The following is a 10,911-nucleotide window of genomic DNA, read 5'->3' as shown; positions in this document are numbered from 1 at the left end:
ATGAGGAGGGAGTAGTTCACCCTCGGGGTTGGGGGTATGTATCAGTAGCTATGTGTTTGATCTCTCTCTCTCTCGTGTTCTTGATTTGGCACGATCTTGATGTATCGCGAGCTTTGCTATTATAGTTGGATCTTATGATGTTTCTCCCCCTCTACTCTCTTGTAATGGATTGAGTTTTCCCTTTGAAGTTATCTTATCAGATTGAGTCTTTAAGGATTTGAGAACACTTGATGTATGTCTTGCATGGGATACCCGTGGTGACAATGGGGTATTCTATTGATTTACTTGATGTATGTTTTGGTGACCAACTTGCGGGTTCCGTGAACTTGGGAATCTATGCATAGGGGTTGGCACACGTTTTCGTCTTGACTCTCCGGTAGAAACTTTGGGGCACTCTTTGAGGTAATATGTGTTGGTTGAATAGATGAATCTGAGATTGTGTGATGCATATCGTATAATCATACCCACGGATACTTGAGGTGACATTGGAGTATCTAGGTGACATTAGGGTTTTGGTTGATTTGTGTCTTAAGGTGTTATTCTAGTACGAACTCTATGATAGATCGAACGGAAAGAATAACTTCGTGTTATTTTACTACAGACTCTTGAATAGATCGATCAGAAAGGATAACTTTGAGGTGGTTTCGTACCCTACCATAATCTCTTCGTTTGTTCTCCGCTATTAGTGACTTTGGAGTGACTCTTTGTTGCATGTTGAGGGATAGTTATATGATCCAACTATGTTATTATTGTTGAGAGAACTTGCACTAGTGAAAGTATGAACCCTAGGCCTTGTTTCAACACATTGCAATACCGTTTGTGCTCACTTTTATTATTAGTTACCTTGCTGTTTTTATATTTTCAGATTACAAAAACCTATATCTACCATCCATATTGCACTTGTATCACCATCTCTTCGCAGAACTAGTGCACCTATACAATTTACCATTGTATTGGGTGTGTTGGGGACACAAGAGACTCTTTGTTATTTGGTTGCAGGGTTGTTTGAGAGAGACCATCTTCATCCTACGCCTCCCACGAATTGATAAACCTTAGGTCATCCACTTGAGGGAAATTTGCTACTGTCCTACAAACCTCTGCACTTGGAGGCCCAACAACGTCTACAAGAAGAAGGTTGTGTAGTAGACATCAATATGTTTATGCATGAAAGAAGGGAAATAGATGAAGTATTCTTTAATCAGGGACCTATTTTGAAACACAATTTGCCTGTTGAAATTCTTGGAGATCCTCCTCCACCTAAGGGCGACCCCGTGTTTGAGCTTAAACAATTACCTGATACTCTGAAATATGCTTATCTTGATGAAAAGAAGATATATCCTGTTAATATTAGTGCTAACCTTTCAGACCGTGAAGAAAAGAAATTATTGAAAACTCTAAAGAAGCACCATGCCGCTATTGGATATACTCTTGATGATCTTAAGGGCATTAGTCCCACTCTATGTCAGCACAAAATAAAATTCGAGAAAGATGCTAAACCGGTTGTTGATCATCAACGACGGTTAATCCTAAGATGAAAGAAGTGGTGAGAAATGAAATACTAAAGCTTCTGGAAGCAGGTATAATTTATCCTATTGCTGATTGTCAATGGGTAAGTCCTGTTCATTGTGTCCCTAAGAAAGGAGGTATTACTATTGTTCCTAATGATAAGAATGAATTGATTCCACAAAGAATTGTTAAAGGTTATAGAATGGTAATTGATTTTCACAAATTAAATAAAGCTACTAGAAAAGATCATTACCCTCTACCTTTTATTGATCAAATGCTAGAAAGACTATACAAACATACTCATTTTTGCTTTCTAGATGGTTATTCTGGTTTCTGTCAAATACATGTCTCAAAAGAGGATCAAGAGAAAACCACTTTTACTTGCCCTTTCAGTACCTTTGCTTATAGACGTATGCCTTTTGGTTTATGCAATGCACCTGCTACCTTTCAAAGATGTATGACTGCTATTCTCTGATTTTTGTGAAAATATTGTTGAGGTTTTCATGGACGATTTCTCCATTTACGGAACTTCTTTTGATGATTGCTTAAGCACCTTGATCGAGTTTTGTAGAGATGTGAAGAAACTAATCTCGTCTTGAATTGGGAAAAGTGCCACTTTATGGTTAATGAAGGTATTGTCTTGGGGCATAAAATTAGAGGTATTGAAGTTGATAAAGCTAAAGTGGATGCTATTGAAAAGATGCCATGTCCGAAAGATATCAAAGGTATAAGAAGTTTCCTTGGTCATGCTGGTTTCTGTAGGAGGTTTATTAAAGACTTCTCTAAAATTTCTAGGCCTCTCACCAATCTCTTACAAAAAGATGTTCCTTTTGTTTTTTATGATGATTGTGTAGAAGCATTTGAAATACTTAAGAAAGCTAGGACAAAGAGTTGATAAGAAATTAAATGTTATTCAGTATGCTAATAAAACTCTAAACAGTGCCCAGAGAAATTATCCTACCACTGAAAAATATTTTTAGCAGTTGTATTTGCATGTGATAAGTTTAGACCTTATATTGTTGATTCTAAAGTAACTGTTCACACTGATCATGCTACTATTAAATATCTTATGGAAAATAAACATGCTAAACCTAGACTTATTAGATGGGTTCTCTTGCTACAAGAATTTGATTTGCATATTATTGATAGAAAGGGAGCCGAGAACCCCGTTGCAGACAACTTGTCTAGGGTAGAAAATGTTCTCGATGACCCACTACCTATTGATGATAGCTTTCCTGATGAACAATTAAATGTCATAAATGCTTCTCGTAATACTCCATGGTATGCTAATTACGCTAATTATATTGTTGCTAAATTTATACCACCTAGTTTCACATACCAGCAAAAGAAAACGTTTTTCTATGATTTAAGACATTACTTTTGGAATGATCCACACCTTTATAAGGAAGGAATAGATGGTGTTATTAGACGTTGTGTACCTGAGCATGAACATGAACAAATCCTACGCAAGTGCCACTCCAAGGCCTACGGAGGGCACCACGCTGGAGATAGAACTGCTCATAAGGTATTGCAATCCGGGTTCTCACTACTGCAGGATGCTGCTAACGCGACACTACGATTAGAGACCCTTCGACGAAACTGTGTGCGATGCAATAATCGCAAATGGTGGTGTAAAAGAAACGTAAAAATGGTGTGCGATGGCAGAGCCATCAAACACGCTTCTGATTTTAGTTGCGTGTGCGATGCAGGGCTTACGATTCAGTTCAATTAACTTTTTGTGTCGTGGAATTGTCACGGCAGATGTCCTAGCGAAAGGACTTAGTCGTGGAGCCATCGCAACGGGTTAGCTTAAAGGGGTTAAACCGGACAAGGGACACGAGAGTTTTATACTAGTTCGGCCCCTTATGATGAAGGTAAAAGCCTACGTCTAGTTGTGATGGAATTGCTGGGGTTTCGATGACCAGGGAGCGAATACGCTTTGCCTGAGTCTCAAGTTGTTGTCTGTTGTCCTTGAACCGCCGCCGGGTCGTGCCTTTATATACACAGGTCGACGCCCGCCAGCTTACAGAGTCCCGATGCCGGTTTATACACATACCGGCTCGGTCTCTACTTTGTCATATCTTACAATACAAGTCATGTACTACATGGCGGTTTATAGCTACATGCCCTAATCTACCTTTGGGCCTTGGGCCTTCGAGTCTCTATAATAAACCGCTTTATTCCTTGTCTTCATGGGCTTTTAAGTATAACAATCCATTATGGGGATAACCCGACTTCCTTGGCCGGTTTACACCTAGTAGTAATATCCCCAACATTAGGCCCCAGATTGATTTGAACTGGTTCATGTCAATCTCCAAAACCTTGAGAAAATTTCTTCTTCCATATCTTTGCATAAATCTTGTAAACCGCCATGACGTCATCATCCAGAACCATCATAAACCGCCATGACGTCATTTGTCATTTTAAATGGTATATTCCTCACCTTCATTAATGAACCTTCGACAATCGAGGCAACAAATCTGTCACATATCGATTTGTTAGGCTCCTCGATTCTTGCGCTTGACCCTTATCCTTTCGTCTTTATAAATACGGCCGAGGGTCCTTTACATTTTCCCCCTTTCTCTTCGTCTCCTTCTTCCTCGCGACGTCTCAGAACCCGAGCTCTGCCGCCGCCGTCGACCTTCGTAACTGCATCAACCAAGGCTGCCGCATCAACCTGATCGAACAAGAGCAACGCGGCACTCCTCCGCTATTCCGCAGCACCGGTGAGTTCCTTTCCTTTTCAACCTTAGATCTGCATTAGGGTTCTGCCGTTCGTCGGTGTTCTTCCCTGTTCGTCTTCTTTCTGTTCTTAGATCTCATAACTTGATTTGCAACTGATAGTAGAAGCAGGCGGTGATAGTCTAGCATCCTTTACCAATCTCAGAAAACACCTTTTACTGCCTGAGATCCAATCAAACAAACGTGTTCTTGCACTGCCACCATTGTAGGTTAAATTTATTTTCTCTTTTTAGAACAGTGGCAGATCCAAATTTATACCACCGATTTGTGAAATCTGTTTGCGCCATACTTAGAAATTCATGTGAATCTGTAGCCTCTATACCATTGTGGGCGGTTTATCCTTTAAACTTTGATAACTCATCATATACCATTAGCCCTCTGTCAAACCGCCAACCTGCTTTAAATGCTGAAATCCGGTTTAGTACACCCAAATGCTTGAAATATCATCGTCTTCCATTGGGTGCGCCGGTTTGTAAGTTGTAACCATGAACCTTAACCCGGATACCGTGCTTTTTTCCAGCTTGTCACCAGAAATGGCCAAACAATTCTGTTCCTGTAATTGGGTTCCTTCCTGGGTTATGAAAGCGCAGCTGGCCGGTTGTGTTGCAACGGGCGCTTTAGCAAATAAGGACACTATCCACTGGCGAGTCCCCGGTCCAGAATTTCCTCCTAAACCCGAAGACGGAGAAGTCATTGTATTTGTTGATCACCTGAGCCGAGGCTTCACTCCTCCCGGATCAAAATTTTTCCGTGACGTGCTCGCTGACTTTCAAATCCATCCCGAAGATATCGGTCCAAACTCCATATCCAATATTTGCGACTGGCAAGTATTCTGTGAAGTGTACTTGCAAGAGGAGCCTACTGTTGATCTATTCCGGGATTTCTTTTATCTAAATCGCCGTACTGAGTTTACAGATGGCCCCAATACTGAACTAGGCGGGGTTTCAATTCAGAAGAGGAGAGATGTTGATTTCCCTCATGCCAAGCTTCATAGTCATCCTAAGGACTGGAATCAGACTTGGTTCTACTGCCGCAACACAGCCCCAGCCAATGAAAATCCTTTGCCGGGTTACCTTCCACATCGGCTTACCCAAGCTCATCCCTTTCCTCAACAGTTGACAGCCCAGGAGCGAGCAAAATATGCCCCTCAACTGGCAAAGCTCAGAGCCTTTATTGCAAATGGGCTGACAGGCGTGGATTTTGTCCGATGCTGGGTTTCATGGAGCATTTTACCTTTAAGCCGGCGGCCCGGTTTAATGTGTGAATACACAGGGGATCTGAAAGACCCGCAACACCATATTGACATCCAGCTGACTGATGATGAAGTCACCGAAGCTGTTAAAAAGATGCTTAATGAGCCAATAGATGTATGCAGCAAAACCGGGCTCAGTCCTTTCTATGCTGCCAATAAACCGCCAAAGGTATAATCTACCGTATTTCTGCCCTTATCCATCCTTTGTTAAATTTCTCCTTTGATGACTTACTATTTGTCTATGCAGGCCGATGATCCATTCTAGAAGAAAAAATCACAAGATAAACCGATAAAGAATCCTCGGCTTAAGACCAAGGCTTCAAAAAAGCCTATGAAAAGAAGGAACGTTGAACCATCCGAGCCCATTATTGATGATGATCTGGAAATTCCGGATTCAGAGGTAGAACTTGACTCTCTCGGTTCATTTTTTATACACCTTATTGACAATGATCATTATCAGGATGAAGCGGAAGCCAGCCATGCCGATGAGGTAACTATTCTTTCTTCTGGTTCTGATCCTGTGCCAGTACCAAGAATCCGTCGAGCCATTCGGAAAGTAAAATTTTCATGCCCTCTTTCTTATTTGGACCTGCACTTTCTTTTAAAGACGCAGCAGCATGAAGCTCGCCGCACAACTCGACATAGTGGCCAAGTGGTGACCTCCTCCGGTTTACCAAATTCGCCGGTTTGCAAACGCCGCCAAGAGGTTGCTTATACTCCTGACACCCTCTACCCTAAGGCGGGTTACATCCGATATCCTCTTAATCCGCTTGACTCAAATTATCAGGGAACTTCCCATTCATCGTCCGGTGAGTCGTCAGCAACACAACTTCCTCCTCTGAAAACCGTCCCTGGGTAAGCATAACATACTTTTAACCTTTTGGTCTTGTATCATATTGTCATATCGATCTTCGTGTCTGCTCTTTTTCAGTGCTAAAGCCAGACCAAGCAAGAAGGCTAGATTGAATAGGCCAACCGACCATGAACCGGCTACCGAGCCGGAGAAAACCCCAGAGGCTATTGACCCGGAGGCTGACACTGTTATGGATAATCCGGAACCTCAAGCAACCGACACGCTTGTTGAACCGGTAGAAAATAATCCAACAAGCCAGTCAGCTGATCCATTAAGTCCAATTGTTGATCCGTCGAGTCCGGCTAAAGCATCCGATAAACCGCCAAGCCTTGCCAAAACTACGGACGACGATGTTGTCATAACTGGCCTTGGTTTCAGCTCCCCTGGTCGTCCTGTCGCGTTATCAAAGCATAGCGCCAAAGAAGACATTTCTGCTATGGAGAAAGGGAAATGGAAATCCGAGTTATCCAATTATACCAACCTCAGTGCTGAAGACCTTCATTCTAGTTTTTTAAACCGCCTGTATACAAGCCGCGACTTTGAAGACAACCAAAAGGTGTAGCTATGGTTGAACACAACCAAGCCCCCAAGTGACTTACTGTCATGGCTTTTGAGCCAGCCAAGAGGTGTAGCAATGGTTCGAATACGACCAAGCCCCCAAGTGACTTACTGTCGTGGCTTTTGAACCAGCCAAGAGGTGTAGCTATGGTTCGAATACGACCAAGCCCCCAAGTGACTTATATTGAATAGACAGCTGTAAAGCTGAATCAAAGGGTAAACCGGATGTCGCTTCACAAACAGAATCCTCTGTGTAACCACTCATGATATGAGAAAAACAACAGATACCCCGCTTTAGCTGGGGCTCCGGTTTATTGTATTGATCATAATATATACATCGTCAAAATATGTACATCATAGGAGCCTATGGCTCAGGTGTAGTACGGCCGTAGATGAGCTATGTTCCACGGCCGGATCGTCTCCTCCTCTGACTTGCGTGAGTCTTTATGCTCTCGAACATCAATGAGGTAATATGATCCGTTGTTTAGATTCTTGCTGACCACAAAGGGCCCTTCCCAAGGCGGGGATAACTTGTGCATATCGGTCTTATCTTGGATAAGCCGGAGCACTAGATCGCCTTCTTGAAAAGTTCTGGTTTTAATCTGGCGACTGTGATAACGCCGCAGGTCTTGCCGATAAATCACCGAGCGAGCTGCCGCTACGTCCCGTTTCTCATCCAACAGGTCCAACGCATCCTGGCGTGCTCTTTCATTATCCGCTTCAACATAAGCTGCCACTCGTGGTAAGTCATGACGAATATCAATTGGAAGGACAGCTTCCGCTCCATAGACCATGAAGAAGGGTGTATAACCCATAGATCTATTGGGGGTGGTGTTACTGCTCCATAAAATGGAAGGCAGTTCTTCAACCCAACAACCCGGTGTCCTCTGCAAAGGAACCATAAGCCGGGGCTTGATCCCCTTCAAGATTTCCTGATTAGCTCTCTCCGCTTGACCATTAGTCTGGGGGTGGGCCACTGAAGACACATCAAGACGGATGTGTTCTCTTTGACAGAACTCCTCCATAGCACCCTTGGAAAGATTCGTGCCATTGTCTGTTATAATGTTGTGTGGAAAACCAAAACGGAATATCACCTTCTTCATAAATTGAACCGCCATGGCTGCATCACATTTGCTAACTGGCTCTGCCTCCACCCACTTGGTAAATTTATCAACCGCCACCAAGAGGTGGGTCTTCTTATCCTTAGACCTCTTAAAGGGTCCAACCATATCAAGCCCCCAGGTTGCAAATGGCCAGGTAATTGGAATCATCCTCAGCTCCTGAGCCGGAACATGAGCCCGGCGTGCAAACTTCTGACAGCCATCACACCTTTTGACCAAGTCCTCAGCATCAGCATGAGCCGTCAGCCAATAGAAACCATGACGAAAAGCCTTAGCCACCAAGGACTTTGAACCGGCATGATGACCACAATCACCTTCGTGAATCTCGCGTAAAATTTCACGACCTTCTTCAGGAGAAACACAACGTTGAAAAGCCCCTGAGACACTGCAATGATGTAGCTCGCCGTTGACAATAGTCATGGACTTGGAACGCCGGATTATCTACTTGGCCAGAACTTCATCCTCTGGTAACTCACCCCGGTTCATATACGCCAAATATGGGATCGTCCAATCCAGGGTGACATGAAGCGCCGCCACCAACTGAGCCTCCGGATTGGGAATAGCTAAGTGTTCCTCCGTGGGTAGCTTGACCGACGGGTTATGCAAAACATCAAGAAAAACATTGGGCGGCACCGGTTTACGCTGGGAGCCCAACCGGCTTAAAGCGTCCGTCGCTTCATTCTTTCGCCGATCTACATGATCAACCTGATAACCCTTGAAATGACCTGCAACAATATCCACCTCTCGACGATACGCTGCCATGAGGGGGTCCTTGGAATCCCAAGTACCAGAAACTTGTTGAGCCTCTAGGTCCGAGTCACCAAAACATTTAACCCGGCTCAGATTCATCTCCTTAGCCATCCGAAGACCATGGAGCAGGGCCTCGTACTCAGCTGCATTATTAGTACAAGGAAACATCAAGCGGAGAACATAAGAAAATTTGTCACCTCGAGGGGAAGTAAGAACCACTCCAGCCCCCGAGCCCTCCAATTGCCTGGATCCGTCGAAATGAATCGTCCAGTATGTGTTATCCGGTCTATCCTCCGACACCTGCAACTCTGTCCAGTCATTGATGAAATCCATGAGTGCTTGAGACTTGACGGTCGTGCGAGGCATATATTTTAATCCGTGAGGCCCAAGCTCAATAGCCCACTTAGCAACCCGGCCAGTCGCTTCTCTGTTCTGGATGATATCTCCCAAAGGAGCAGAACTGACCACAGTAATGGGATGGCCCTGAAAGTATTGCTTCAGCTTCCGGCTCGCCATAAAAACCCCCATATACAAGCTTCTGCCAATGTGGATATCTCTGTTTTGACTCAATGAGCACCTCACTGATATAATAAACCGGCCGTTGAACCGGATACTCCTTTCCTGCCTCCTAGCGCTCCACCACAATAGCCACGCTGACAGCTCGAGCATTAGCAGCCACATATAACAGCAATGGTTCCTTGTCCATGGGAGCAGCAAGAACAGGTGGTTCGGCAAGCTGCCGCTTCAGAGCCTCAAACGCTTCATTAGCCGCATCACTCCAGACAAAGTTGTCCGTTTTCTTCAGCATTTGATATAAAGGGATGGCCTTCTCCCCGAGACGACTTATAAACCGGCTCAATGCTGCAATCGGGCCTGCCAGTCGCTGAACATCATTGATGCACTTCGGTTTAGTCAGTGAAGTAATAGCCTTGATCTTCTCTGGATTAGCTTCAATGCCCCTGTTAGACACCAGAAAACCCAAAATCTTGCCTGCTGGCACACCAAAAACACATTTGGCCGGGTTGAGCATCATCTTATAAACCCGGAGGTTATCAAAGGTCGCCTTTAAATCATCTATTAATGTTTCCTCCTTCCTGGACTTCACCACAATGTCATCCACATAAGCATGAACGTTGCGCCCAATCTGGTTATGAAGACAATTCTGAACACAACGCTGATAAGTTGCCTGGGCACTCTTGAGCCCAAAGGGCATAGACACATAGCAGAAGGCTCCAAAGGGAGTTATAAAAGTTGTCTTCTCCTGGTCCTTAACTGCCATCTTAATCTGATGATAACCAGAATAAGCATCCAGAAAAATCAAACGCTCACAACCTGCCGTAGCATCAATGATTTGATCGATACGGGGGAGGGCAAAAGGATCCGTCGAACACGCTTTGTTCAAATCCGTGTAATCCACACACATACGCCAGGTGCCATTCTTCTTAAGCACCAGCACCGGATTAGCCAACCACTCCAGATGAAAAACTTCAACAATGAACCCTGCCGCCAAGAGCCGGGCTACCACCTCACCAATAGCCTTGCGCCTCTCTTCATTGAACCGGCGAAGGAATTGTCGGACCGGTTTAAACTTGGGATCAATATTAAGGGTGTGCTCAGCGAGTTCCCTCGGTACACCTGGCATGTCAGAAGGCTTCCATGCAAAGATATCCCGATTCTCACGGATGAACTTGATGAGCGCGCTTTCCTATTTCGGATCCAGATTTTCACTGATGAGGAACTGTTTGGATGAATCGCCGGGCACAAAATCAACCATCTTAGTCTCATCAGCCGATTTAAACTTCAAGGCCGGATCATGCTCCGTGGTCGATTTCTTCAAAGAAGTCATGTCCGCCGGATCAACGTTGTCCTTATAAAACTTCAACTCCTCTGCTGCACAAACTGACTCAGCATAGGCCGCATCACCTTCCTCACACTCCAAAGCGATCTTGTGGCTTCCATGTATTATGACAGTCCCTTTATGACCCAGCATCTTGAGTTGCAGATAAACATAACAGGGTCGTGCCATGAACTTAGCATAAGCCGGCCGTCCAAACAGGGCATGATACGGGCTTTGGATTTTCACCACTTCAAAAGTCAATGTCTCTGATCTTGAGTCATACTCATCTCCA

The sequence above is a fragment of the Aegilops tauschii genome, chromosome 3 (genome assembly GCF_002575655.3).
Source record: "Aegilops tauschii subsp. strangulata cultivar AL8/78 chromosome 3, Aet v6.0, whole genome shotgun sequence".
NCBI classification, from domain to species: domain Eukaryota; kingdom Viridiplantae; phylum Streptophyta; class Magnoliopsida; order Poales; family Poaceae; genus Aegilops; species Aegilops tauschii.
Note: the sequence above shows the minus strand (reverse complement) of the source record.